The sequence below is a fragment of the Hyla sarda genome, chromosome 12 (assembly GCF_029499605.1).
Source record: "Hyla sarda isolate aHylSar1 chromosome 12, aHylSar1.hap1, whole genome shotgun sequence".
In the NCBI taxonomy this organism is placed as follows: domain Eukaryota; kingdom Metazoa; phylum Chordata; class Amphibia; order Anura; family Hylidae; genus Hyla; species Hyla sarda.
The window spans coordinates 79,935,803-79,948,657 of NC_079200.1; positions in this window are offsets into that span (position 1 = coordinate 79,935,803).

The following is a 12,855-nucleotide window of genomic DNA, read 5'->3' on the forward strand; positions in this document are numbered from 1 at the left end:
AGGTGTCTCTGGCCAATCGTCGTCATTATCAGGCAGTGGGGGAAGATTGCAGGCCCCCTCTTCGTCTAATGACAACCGCTGCAGACGGTCAGCAAGTTCTTGAAAAAGTTGTGCTCCGACTGCCACAACTTTCCGTGTTTCCAGTGCCATTTTGCCAACTTGACCACGTGGAACGCTGCTCTCCGCCATGTCTGTACTCTCCGGTTCTTTATGCAGACTGGAGAGGTTGCTCTGTGTGGTGTCTTTTATAGTGGGCTTCTTCAAAATGGCGCTGGGCAGGAAGGACACTATCGGTGCAGCCCCGACTTCCGGTCCCTCCAGAAACAACTCCTGCATCTCTTAGTTCCCTTTCGGCTGGGATACAGCAACTTAGCGTCCACGCCCAGGGGCGGGGCGGGGCGTGGCGCAGCGTGGGCTTTCTTCGCACGCTTTTCCAGCAGCAGTTCAGCTCCGCCTGTGCTGACCGGACCAGAGGATCGCAGCATGAGCTCCTTCCGCAATTTACACATTTTAACTGTAGGCAGATCTTCACCTCCCCCCTTACTTTTCTCTTGGCCCCCTTGTATGATGTACCACAAGCACCGTTCCTGTACACAGCAACACATGAATAAAGTTCTTTTCTTAGGGGGAGTACGCTTTCACTAGTGGCGATGGTAGGCACACACCCGAATCCTGTTCGTGACGCCAAAAAGGCTTTGTGGTAGCCCTTGGGGGGTGTATGGTAGGGATGGTATGGTGTTGGTATATGAGGGGTTAATATTAACCCTGTCACTCATGACGCCAGGGTGAGGGCTGGTATGCTGAATCTATGTTCCGGCCCTTCGCTGCCCTTCCCCGCCACCAACACTAGCACCACAGCAGCTTTACTTGATACGTCAGAGGAGTTATTTACACATCAGTTTGAAGACATGAGTGATGCGCAACCATTATTGCCAGAGGATGTAGTTAACAGGGATATGTCTCAGTCAGGCAGCATTACACACATGAACGTACGGTGTGATGATGTTGTAACCGCTGCTGCTTCCTTTCTTGAGATGTCAGATAGCGGTGAAAGTGTTGATGATGACGATGTGTCCGTGGATGCCACGTGGGTGCCCGCTAGAAGAGAAGAAGAACAGGGGAAAAGTTCAGATGGGGAGACAGAGAGGAGGAGGAGATGAGTTGGAAGCAGTGGGAGGTCGTCGCAAGGAGCAAGTGGCACATTCAGACAGCATGCATCGGCACCCGGGGTCAGCCAGACGTGACGCCAATCAATGCATGCTGTTGCCACCACCAGAATGCCGTCATCGCAGAGCTCAGTAGTGTGGCATTTTTTTGGTGTGTCTGCCTCTGACAACAGTGAGGCCATTTGCAACCTGTGCCAGAAGAAATTGAGTCGTGGGAAGTCCAACACCCACCTAGGTACAACTGCTTTGCGAAGGCACATGATGTCACATCACAAACGCCTATGGGATCAACACATCAGTACAAGCAGCACAAAAAGTCAAAGCCGCCATCCTCCTCCTGGTCCAGCATCTTCAGCCAGGTCATCCACTGCTGCCCTCCCCCTTCTCAACCATCCGCCTCTCCATCTCTCGCCTTGAGCAGTTCCTGCTCATCTGCCCACAGTCAGGTGTCTGTCAAGGAGATGTTTGAGCGCAAGTAGCCAATGTCTCAAAGTCACCCCCTAGCCTGGCGTCTGACAGCTGGCTTGTCTGAACTGCTAGCCCGCCAGCTTTTACCATACAAGCTGGTGGAGTCTGAGGCTTTTAAAAAATTTTTAGCCATCGGGACACCGCAGTGGAAGGTACCCGGACGAAATTTTTTTGCACAAAAGGCAATCCCTAACCTTTAGTCCATTGTGCAAAAGGAAAGTATGGCATGTCTGGCACACAGTGTAGGGGCAAGGGTCCATCTGACCACTGATACCTGCAAAGCATGGTCAGGGCAGGTATATCACCTTCACTGCACATTGGGTAAACCTGGTTGGTTTGCGTGGCTCTGCAGAGGAGTTGGTGACACCGCCACGACTTGCAGGCTGGCCTGCTGCCACCTCCTCTACTCCTCCTACTCCATCCTCTCCAATAACCTCCTCGGCCGAGTCCTCTTCCACTGCTGCGTCTTGCTCCACATCACCGGCACCCCCCCCCCCCCAGCTCCCCAGGTGCTATTCCACATTTCGGATACGGCAGTGTCACGCCATCTTGGGGTTGACTTGCCTCAAAGCGGAGCGCCAAACCGCACCAGCGCTCCTGTCGGCCCTGAACGCACAGGTGGATCAGGGGCTGATTTCGCACCAACTGGAGATCGGCAAGGTGGTTTGTGACAACGGAACAAATTTGTTGCTGGCATTGAGGTTGGGCAAGTTGAGACATGTGCCATGCATGGCGCATGTGTGTAATCTGATTGTACAATGCTTTGTGCATAAGTACCCAGGCTTACAGGATGTCCTGAAGCAGTCCAGGAAGGTGTGTGGCCATTTCAGGCATTCCTACACGGCCATGGCGCACTTGTCAGATATCCAGCGGCGAAACAACATGCCAGTGAGGCGCTTGATTTGCGACAGCCCGACACGTTGGAATTCAACACTCCTAATGCTGGACCGCCTGCTCCAACAAGAAAAAGCCGTCAATTAATATTTGTATGACTGGGGTGCTAGGACATAATCTGCAGAGTTGGGAATTTTTTTGCCACGTTACTGGACGCTCATGCGCAATGCTGTAGGCTAACTATGTGCTGCCTAAAGGAGGGCTCTAACTATGTGCTGCCTAATATGGGGGAATCTATGTGCTGCCTAAAGGGAGGCTCTAACTATGTGCTGCCTAATATGGGGGAATCTATGTGCTGACTAAAGGGGGATTTAAATATGTGCTGCCTAATATGGGGGAATCTATGTGCTGCCTAAAGGGGGGCTCTATGTGCTGCCTAAAGGGGGACTCTAACTATGTGCTGCCTAATATGGGGGAATCTATGTGCTGCCTAAAGGGGGGATCTAACTATGTGATGCCTAAAGGGGGATCTAACTATGTGCTGCCTAAAGGGAGGCTCTACCTATGTGCTGCCTAAAGGGGGCTCTAACTATGTGCTGCCTAATATGGGGGAATCTATGTGCTGCCTAAAGGGGGGGGATCTAATTATGTGATGCCTAAAGGGGGGCTCTATGTGCTGCCTAAAGGGGGCTAAAGCACATTATTACAAATAATTTAGGAATAATAGGTGATTTATGCCCTTTATGGATTAAAACCAAACTCTGCATCAACTATGTAATTTTCCATGGGAGTTTTGCCATTAATCCCCCTCCAGCACGCCACAGTCCAGGTATTAGTCCCCTTGAAACAACTTTGAAATCACTATTGTGGCCAGAAAGAGTCCCTGTGGGTTTTAAAATTCGCCTGCCCATTGAAGTCAATGGCGGTTCGCCCGGTTCGCCGGTTTGCGACATCACTACTCGGCATTGAGTCCCTTAGGGATTAGTGAGTCAAACTCAAACATTTTTCTTGTCTCGGCTCGAGACATTCGTGTGATAAAATCTATGCCCCTCCAACATTTCTTCACAGTGTGTAATGCTACAAAAAATTGTTCAAATGGATCGTTTGCATGGAACTCATGGAAACATGGAATTAAAATGAAGTGATAGAGGGTGTGTCTTACAGCCTTTCCTAATATTGTAGATATGTTCAGAAATGCATATCTTAAAGTCTCGTTTGGTGGGGCCAATGTATTGTTTACCGCATTTACATTGTACTAAATAAATTACTCCTTTAGTGTGGCATGTTAGACATTCATTAATCTTGTATCTAAAATCATTTGATGTGGATGATATTTCCATAGTTTTTTTTTAGAGAAATTAGTTGTTTTGCACCCTATACAGGTTCCACATTTGTGGAAGCCTTTTGTCTGCAGCCAATTGGATGATAAAGTAGGGGGAGATTTTACCGTGGGTGCTATTTGTATACTGAGATTTGGCACTTTAGTATAGACAATGGGTGGATTAATGGGAATTTGATGACATATTATTTTATCGTTGTTTAGAAGGTGCCAGTTTTTTTTAAATAAGTTTTTCCACTTTTTTGCAGTCTTTGTTGAAGGGTATTATTAGTTTGGGGTCTTGATCTAATGTTGGATCTTTGGTGTCTGTGAAGAAAGAGCTTCTATCTAATGTACGTGTTTTTGCAATGGATTTATCAAGCACTGGTTTTGGATACCCTTTCTCTAGGAATTTGTCTGTTAGAGTACAGGCTTCTTTCTCAACTTCAGATTCCAAAGTGAAATTGCATTTGAGTCTCCTATATTGGCTTAAAGGCACATTTAGGAGCCACCTGGGCAGATGGCAACTATTATAATGGATCAATCTATTCTTAGATACCGGCTTATGGTAAGTGCTACATATTAATTTAGATGGCTGTACGGATACCAAAAGATCCAAGAACTCAAGTGATTCGGTACTAATATGTGGTGTGAACTTCAAATTTAAAGAGTTAATATTAAGGTTTTGAATAAAAGTCTCAAAAGTGTTTCTGGCTCCTTTCCATATAAATAAAATATCATCAATATAGCGATGCCAGAGCACAACATCTGCTCCAGTGAGCTACACATACCCTTTTCCTTCTCCAATATATCATCTCAGTTTTACCAGTCCTCCTTATGTGCCAAAACGCCATGTGTTCTTCATCTCTTTAGCTATTATTACCGCCACTGCCAGGTTAGGTTAGTGCAAGCCAAATCTGTCAATATTCAAAAGTTTGGTGAGCCTTAAAGCAAAGTTGGAAGCAAAGCCGAGTTCACCAGGCTTAGCTCTCTCATCTCTAGTAGGATACATGGGGGAATTTATGTATTTCCTGTCAATCATCCTATTGATGAAGACTATCAGCCTATCTTTGGTTTAAAATGGCTGATAGCATACAGAAATAAACTAAAATCTGCAGTATATTAAAGCCGAAACAGGAACATACAATGTAAGTTTACTGCCATGTTAATCGCAATCAGGACTGGTTTTTCTGCCTTTTACATTAATCTACAAGCAGTTTTAAAAGTGTCAATGCTCCAAAAAAAAGAAAAATTGATGCGTGTAATAGCAGCGGCAGAGTATAGGGATGAGGCAGCAGCTCCAGGAGCACGTAAAATAGTGGTAAAAAATAGAACGTGAAAGGATGCTTTGTAACACGGAGCCATTGTTAGGTGTGCAGCTGAGTGTCTATGATGAATGGGTTGGAGATGTTTGGTGCAATTTTCTCTGGAGAAGTTAAAGAAGATGAGATTAAATGGGCCAAAAAAGCTCCTAAAGAGACTGAGCTGGGTCCTTCACTATGGCAACAGAAAAATACAATTGCTCTCCTCACAGATGTCATTGCCCCATCCGTATTACACAGCACATCTCTGATTCTCACAACCACCCAGGGCTAGGAATAAAGAAGACAAGTCCTCCCTTTGAATTAGATGAAATGAGGTCTAAAATATCCACTTCGAAGCTTTTCAAGTCAAGAATTCTATTTTCTCTGACAAATCAACAGTCACACATCTGGCTCTTACCACTTAATCATCTAACTCAATAAGAAAGTCATTTCAGCTCCAGAGCGGCCGCATCACTGTCCTCTTACATCTAGATGAATTCCTTAAAAAGGAACTGTATCTAATGTCCACAGACGTCTTCAGAGACATCAGATCTCTTATCATTTCCAATAGTTTGCACTGAAGACCGCCTTTCTGTTACAGCATATTTCAACTGTAGTCTTTTAAGCTCTCTTTTCTAGGCTGTGAGCTCCATTTTTGCAGACACTGTAAGAGGAGATATTAGGCAGTATCCTACCAGGGCCTTTCCCTGCAATGAAATCACTCTTACAGAACTACAATTCTCTCTACTCCCTGTAGAAGTGGAGCTTTATTCTTGAGCAGTCGAGGCTCTGAGTTCTCTTCAAGTGTAGGGTCCCACGTGCCATATTTTGCTGAGTATTTGCTGTCACATATTTTCCTACACATTGAAGTCAATGGGCAGCAAAATACGCAGCTGATTTGGCTACCCATTGACTTTAATGGGTAAGGAAATACCCAGCAGAAAATACACGGCAATATTCGGCATGTGTTACCCTACCCTAAAATAAAGTATTCGACATAATTAAGCAAGTCACAGTTCTTATGCAATATGGTGGGGGAGGGGGACCTTTTTGAAGAGTAACCCCTTAAGGACACAGCACTTTTTCATTTTTGCGTTTTGTTTTTTCCTCCTTGCCTTTTAGGAGCCAGCTATCTTTTTTCAATCTAAAGACCCATATGATGGCTTGTTTTTGCATAAACAATTGTACTATGTAATGACCCCTTTCATTTTACTATAAAATGTACGGCAAAAATATATATATATGTGTGAAGGGAAATTGAAAATAACACAGCAATTTAGCATTTTGGGGGGATTTTTCTTTTACGCAGTGCATTTTATAGCAACAATAACATGTTCTCCTTATTGTGTAGGTCAATGTAATTTAAACTATACAAATTTATATAGTTTTTCTACAAACTTTTTTTTTAACAAAAGCCATATGCCTAAAATTGACCTATTCTGACCACTGTAAAATTTTTATTTTTCTGTATACAGGGATGTATGATGGCTCTTTTTTTGTTTTGTTTTCATCTGTACCATGGTTGTTTTGATGAGAATTTTTTATCACTTTTTATTCATTTTTGTGCCAAAAAATGTACATTTTTGGTGTCTTGTAATTTTTTACGTTTATGTCATTAAAAATTATATTTTTATAGGTTAGAAAATTACGCATGTGGCAATACCAATATGTTTATTTATTTTTATGATTTTTTTGTGGGGGGGATGGGAAAAAAGGGTGATTTTATTTTTTATTAGGGGAGGGACTTTTATATATTTTTAAAGAAATATTTTTTAAAGATATTTTTTATTTTACACATTTTAGTCCCCTTGGGGACATTTTAATATGCAGTCATTAGATTCAGATGAGCCCCCTGAACTTAATACTTTAGATGCTGTGATCGTGGTCATGGTTTCTACAGGATGAATGATTTGGAGCGGTGAAATAGTAGCCATCACTCACCGAGTATGAAGCAAAGGCAGCTTCTGCACTTGCTTCATAGACTCTTAAAGGAGTTATCCAGGAATAGAAAAACAGAGCTAATTTCAAAAACAGCTCTATGTCTATCCCCAGATTGTGTGTGGTATTATAACTTGGCTCTAGTATTCACTTCAATGGAACTGAGCTGCAGAACCACACCCAACCTGGAGACAGACGAGGAACGGTTTTTGAAAGAAATAAGCTCTGTTTTTCTATTCCTGGATAACCTTTTTAATGCTCCGGTGTGTACATGGTGGTGCATTAAGGTCCAGGCAGCAAGGGCATAAATTTGACCTGATGTCCTGAACGAGTTAAAAGCCTGAAATAGTTCAATGTCTTGCAAAAAGGCATAAACACAACTGAGTTTGAGATCATCAAACTGTGAAAAGATATATAAGTGATTTAGTGCACAGGCAAATACGATCTAATAAAGGCTTATTAAGGAAAGTTTCTGTCTGATAAATTTTCAAAATGTTGTATTAATCGTATTAAAAGGGCAGGTGCAGAAATGCCACGGTTGAGCAGCAAACAGATATTTGAAGCTGTTTACAGTATGTTAACCTGTACTTCGGCCAGCCCTAAACTAAGCTCATGAAGAGAAGCATTTTCAGAGGGCTCAGAAATACAAGACTCATTTTCAAACAGTTTTATTCAATGATTAATGTTATGCTACGGGGGATGGTCCTAATGGATGGAGTTGTGGATGGCAAGTGAAAGACCACCCTGTTCCAACAATACTGCAATTAGTAAGGAGGTGGTTGAGTGATGATTTGAGACAGAATATTGGGAAGGAAGATGTTAGGATGTCCAAATGATCTCTAAATTAGGTGTTAGGTGTCCAAATGATCTCAAAATTATATGTGGCTTTCCTAAGTGAGCAATTTCTGCCATTATATAAAAAGAAGAATCATGCTTTCCAAAATAAAATAATTTATATACAAGACAATGTACCATCCCATGCTGCAAAAACCACCAATCTATGGTTACTATGGGCATTAAATGAGAGTAAAAAACATTGTGTGGCCACCATCATCTTCTGAGCTTGGTCCTTTTGAGAACCTGTGGAGCACCCTAAAAGGAAGATCTATGAGAGTACCTGTCAGTATACCAGGCTAACACAGCCTGAAACATGTATGTCTTGCCGTTTTTAAACTCAGTTTTTTCCATAATCCATGTTTGTCTTTTGTCTTTACTGTTGGATCATTAATTTTACCTTGATTCAATAAACTGTTAGTTTTATTCTACTTTATTCCACTTCCATCCTAAGGTTGTCAGTATGCCTCAACACAGCAGCTCTGGGAGGCAATACTGGCATCCTCAAAGGTTATACAAGCAGAAACTATACATGGACTTACAAGTTCAATGAATAAGAGTTGTTCAATGAACGTGTAGGGATAGCATATGCTTATTTAAAAAAATTATGTACATAACTAAAATTACTTAAAAGATTCAAAGTGCAATCGATACGGGTTATGTCATTATATAAAGACCCAAAGTACGTCCAAATAAAAGCGGTTGAAAAAACAGTGCACTTTAGTCCAGCTAAGAGTGATTTGATAAAATCTGGAATAAGATATACAATGTTTTTTCCAATGCGTACATATATATAAATTAGAGTGAGGTGATGTGTACCAGTTGCAGTTGCTCTCATCTCTGTAAAACTCAATGGAATAAAAGTTATAAAATGCCATAATTAGGTGCAACACATATATAATACATTTTTGTAAAATACTCAGCAAATAGCTATAGTGAGTATGGACGGCACCTTCAATGCTCAAGGGAGCTTCTGCACCTATTGCATTACAAGCCGGAAAGCCGGAGGGTGTTTAGGTATGTAAATCGTATATTCATATCTATGCATATAAACAGAATTCCTTCTTTACTGCTTCATGTCTTCCGTTGTCATGATGATTATAACGCAACTGGAACTACAAAAGCCAACACACACCAGAAAGCATAAAAGCAAACATCGCAATGGTCGTGGTAATTTAGGAGCGGTAAGTATAAAATAAGAGGTAAATAGCTATATTTAGTATTAGAGATGAGTGAATTTTTTGAAAAATTCGATTCGGTCGAATTCCAGCTCCAATAGTATACAGTATAATTGCTGTAATGTTTAAGTTGCTGCAGTTATAAAGCTCGTACTTGTATCTTAAAATCGAGCTGGCGGTCTGCCGTAAGGCCAGCTACCGTCTGTCCCAGCCCATGCCTCTCATATATTTTAAAAAATTTAAATAGAAGATTTTAACCCCTTAACGACACATGACGTAAATGTATGTCCTGGTGAGGTGGTACTTAACGCAACAGGACGTACATTTACGTCCTATACATAACCGCGAGCATCGGAGCGATGCCCGGGTCATGCGCGGCAGGTCCCGGCTGCTGATAGTAGCCAGGGACCCGCCGGTAATGGGCTACATCTGCGATCGCGTGGATATCCGCCATTAACCCCTCAGATGCCATGATCAATACAGATTCTATCACAGCGATCCGATCATCCAGAACGGCAGATGGAGGTCCCCTCACCTGCCTCCGCTGCCTTCCACGGGTCTTCTGCTCTGGTCTGAGATCAAGCAAACCAGAGCAGAAGATGACCAATAACACTGATCAGTGCTATGTCCTATGCATAGCACTGAACAGTATTAGCAATCAAATGATTGCTATGAATAGTACCCTATGGGAACTATTAAAGTGTAAAAATTTAAATTAAAAAAAGTTTAAAAAAAATTGAAAAATCCCCTCCCCCAATAAGAACGTAAAATGTCCCATTTTACCCATTTTACCCCCAAAAAGTGTAGAAAAAAAGAAATAAACATATTTGGTATCGCCGCCTGCGTAAATATCTGAACTATTACAATATAATGTTAATGCTATGTATGGTGAACGGCGTGAACATTAAAAAAAAGTCCAAAATTGCTTTTTTTTTAATAACATTTTATAAAAAATTTTTTTATAAAAAATATATTAAAAGTTTTATATATGCAAATATGGTATTAATAAAAAAGTACAGATCACGGCGTAAAAAATTAGCCCTCATACCGCCTCTTATATGGAAAAATGAAAAAGTTATAGGTCTTCCAAATAGAGGGATTTTAAACGTACTAATTTGGTTAAAAATGTGCTTTTTTTTTAAGCGCAACAGTAATAGAAAAGTATGGAATCATGGGTATCATTTTAATCGTATTGACCCAAAGAATAAAGAACACATGTCATTTTTACCGTAAATAGTACGGTGTGAAAATTAACCCTTCCAAAATTTGCAAAATTGTGGTTTTCTTTTTAATTTCCACACTCAAACAGTATTTTTTTGGTTGCGCCATACATTTTATGGTAAAGTGAGTGAATGAATTACAAAGGACAAGTGGCGCGCAAAAAATAAGCTCTCATACTAGTCTGTGGATGAAAATATAAAAGAGTTATGATTTTTTTTTATCAATTCTTTCTTTTTGATTTTAAAGCATATAAAGCAATACAACAATAATCCAGCTACATAAACATGGAACTGGATAACAGAAATAACAATAAATGAATCAGTGGATATGTGGTCTTGCAGGCCAATGTCCTGGTGTTACAAGTAGTTACAGTTAAATGACGGCGACATATCCAAATTAGGAAGAGGAGACGTCCACTGCAATAGTGGTCTTCAGAAGGAATGACCTGGCGGGTCCTTCCTTGTAGATAGGTGGTAAATGGTCACTAGTCTGCGTAATAATGCAATTGAAGGCCGGAGGGGTAATACTCCCTGGTCTAAAAGGTGGAGAAAGTAGAGGATAGAAGTGAAGAGTTCAGAATGAAAGGGGGGTAGAAATTTGAAAGAGGTAAAGAGTTAAAGGGGTATTCCAGGAAAAAACTTTTTTTTTAATATATCAACTGACACCAGAAAGTTAAACAGATTTATAAATTACTTCTATTAAAAATATTAATGCTTTCAGTACTTATGAGCTTCTGAAGTTAAGGTTGTTCTTTTCTGTCTAAGTGCTCTCTGATGACACGTGTCTCAGGAACCGGCCAGTTTAGAAGAGGTTTGCTATGGGGATTTGCTTCTAAACTGGGCGGTTCCCGAGACACGTGTCATCAGAGAGCACTTAGACAGAAAAAAACAACCTTAACTTCCGAAGCTCATAAGTACTGAAAGGATTAAGATTTTTTATTTGAAGTAATTTACAAATCTGTTTAACTTTCTGCAGCCAGTTGATATATAAAAAAAAGTTTTTTCCGGGATAACCCCTTTAAGAGAGAGAAGTGGGATAAGAGGAAGGAAGAGGCTGGAGGGTCGAGGAGTGACTAAGACAGGGAATGAGGGGGGTGGGAGAGCCACATCACATAGACAGACAAAGGTTAGGTAGGTGGAAGGAAGGACGCAAAATCAAAACAAGAGGAAGGGAGAATAGGGTGGTGAGGAGTGGAAAGGTTGGCTGTTGAGGGGGCTGAGTACTTGGTGTGGGAGGCAATAGTTGCTCGTGTGGGATAGTATGACAGAGGATGAGGGGAGGGGGGGGGTACCACCGGGGAGATTTAGCACATCAAAAGCATCTGCCCACTTTAGTCCAGGCCCTACAGAGTAGACTAAGGAGCGGCCTAGTGGTGGTTCAGAAATATCTTCCAAGGCTGCCAGGTTCGAGTAAAGCGATCATGAGTGTGGTTACTGGAGAGTTCCTCCATCCTGTATAATTGGGAGACCTTACCAATCCATTCCTCCAATGTGGGGGTTCTGATTGTTTCCAGTGAAGTGGAATCAGTGCCTTGGCCGCAGCAAGCAGATGTACCATCAGTGATTTATGTGAGAGAGAGCAGGTTGGGTTGGAGAGCCCCAAGAATATCTGCGCCGGAGTCAACAGAATTGTAGACCCCATTATTGTTGTCAGAGACTTGTTAAGTTCTCTCCAGAAGAGGGTTATTGCTGGGCAATGCCACCATATATGGGACAAGGACCCAAAGGCATTGTGGAATCTCCAACAGGCTGCATCAGATACCAGACCCCAAGAATGAAGCAGTTCCGGGGTGCGATACCATCTGGACAGCAGCTTGTAGTGGCCTTCCTGCAACTTAACAAACCTCGAAAAACCATGAGAATTCCCCAAGATCCACTTTACCTCTTCTGCAGTAAGTGTCAACCCTTACTCCTTCTCCCAAGAGGTGAGGAAGAGCCGGGAGGAGTGTACACAGTCTTCCAAATAGCGAGTATGATACAGAGCCAGTTTAGGGCTGTCAGGATCCGGGCAAGCGGCTGGTGAGGACACTGGAAGTGGATCCTTTGAACCAGAGAGGTGATGGCGTGGGCCGTACCAGGGGAACGGAGTCTAAGGGGTTACTGGTATTCAACAGAGCCCGCCGCAAAGCGGGATGGACTTGCTGCGGCAGGTAACCCCCAGGTCGTTCCTCCCAGTAGCGACTCAACCTCTCTGGGGACTGAGATGGCGCGGTACAAAAGGACAAGGCAAGGCAAGGTCAGACGTAGCAGAAAGGTCAGGGCAGGCGGCAAGGTTCGTAGTCAGGGGCAACAGCAGAGATTCTGGAAACACAGGCAAGGACACACTGGAACGCTTTCACTAGGCACTAGGCAACAAGATCCGACAGGGACAGGAAGGGGGAGTGCTGTTTTATAGGGGAAACAGTGATAGACTAGATTGGGCCAGGCACCAATTAGTGGTGCACTGGCCCTTTAAATATCAGAGAGCCGGCGCGCGCGCCCTAGAGAGGCCGGGCAGGGACAGAGGAAGGACGGAGCGGGTGAGAAGGGACATGGGATGCGATCCGTGAACGGGCACGTCCCGTCCCACGGATCGCATCCCCTTCGGTGACAGGG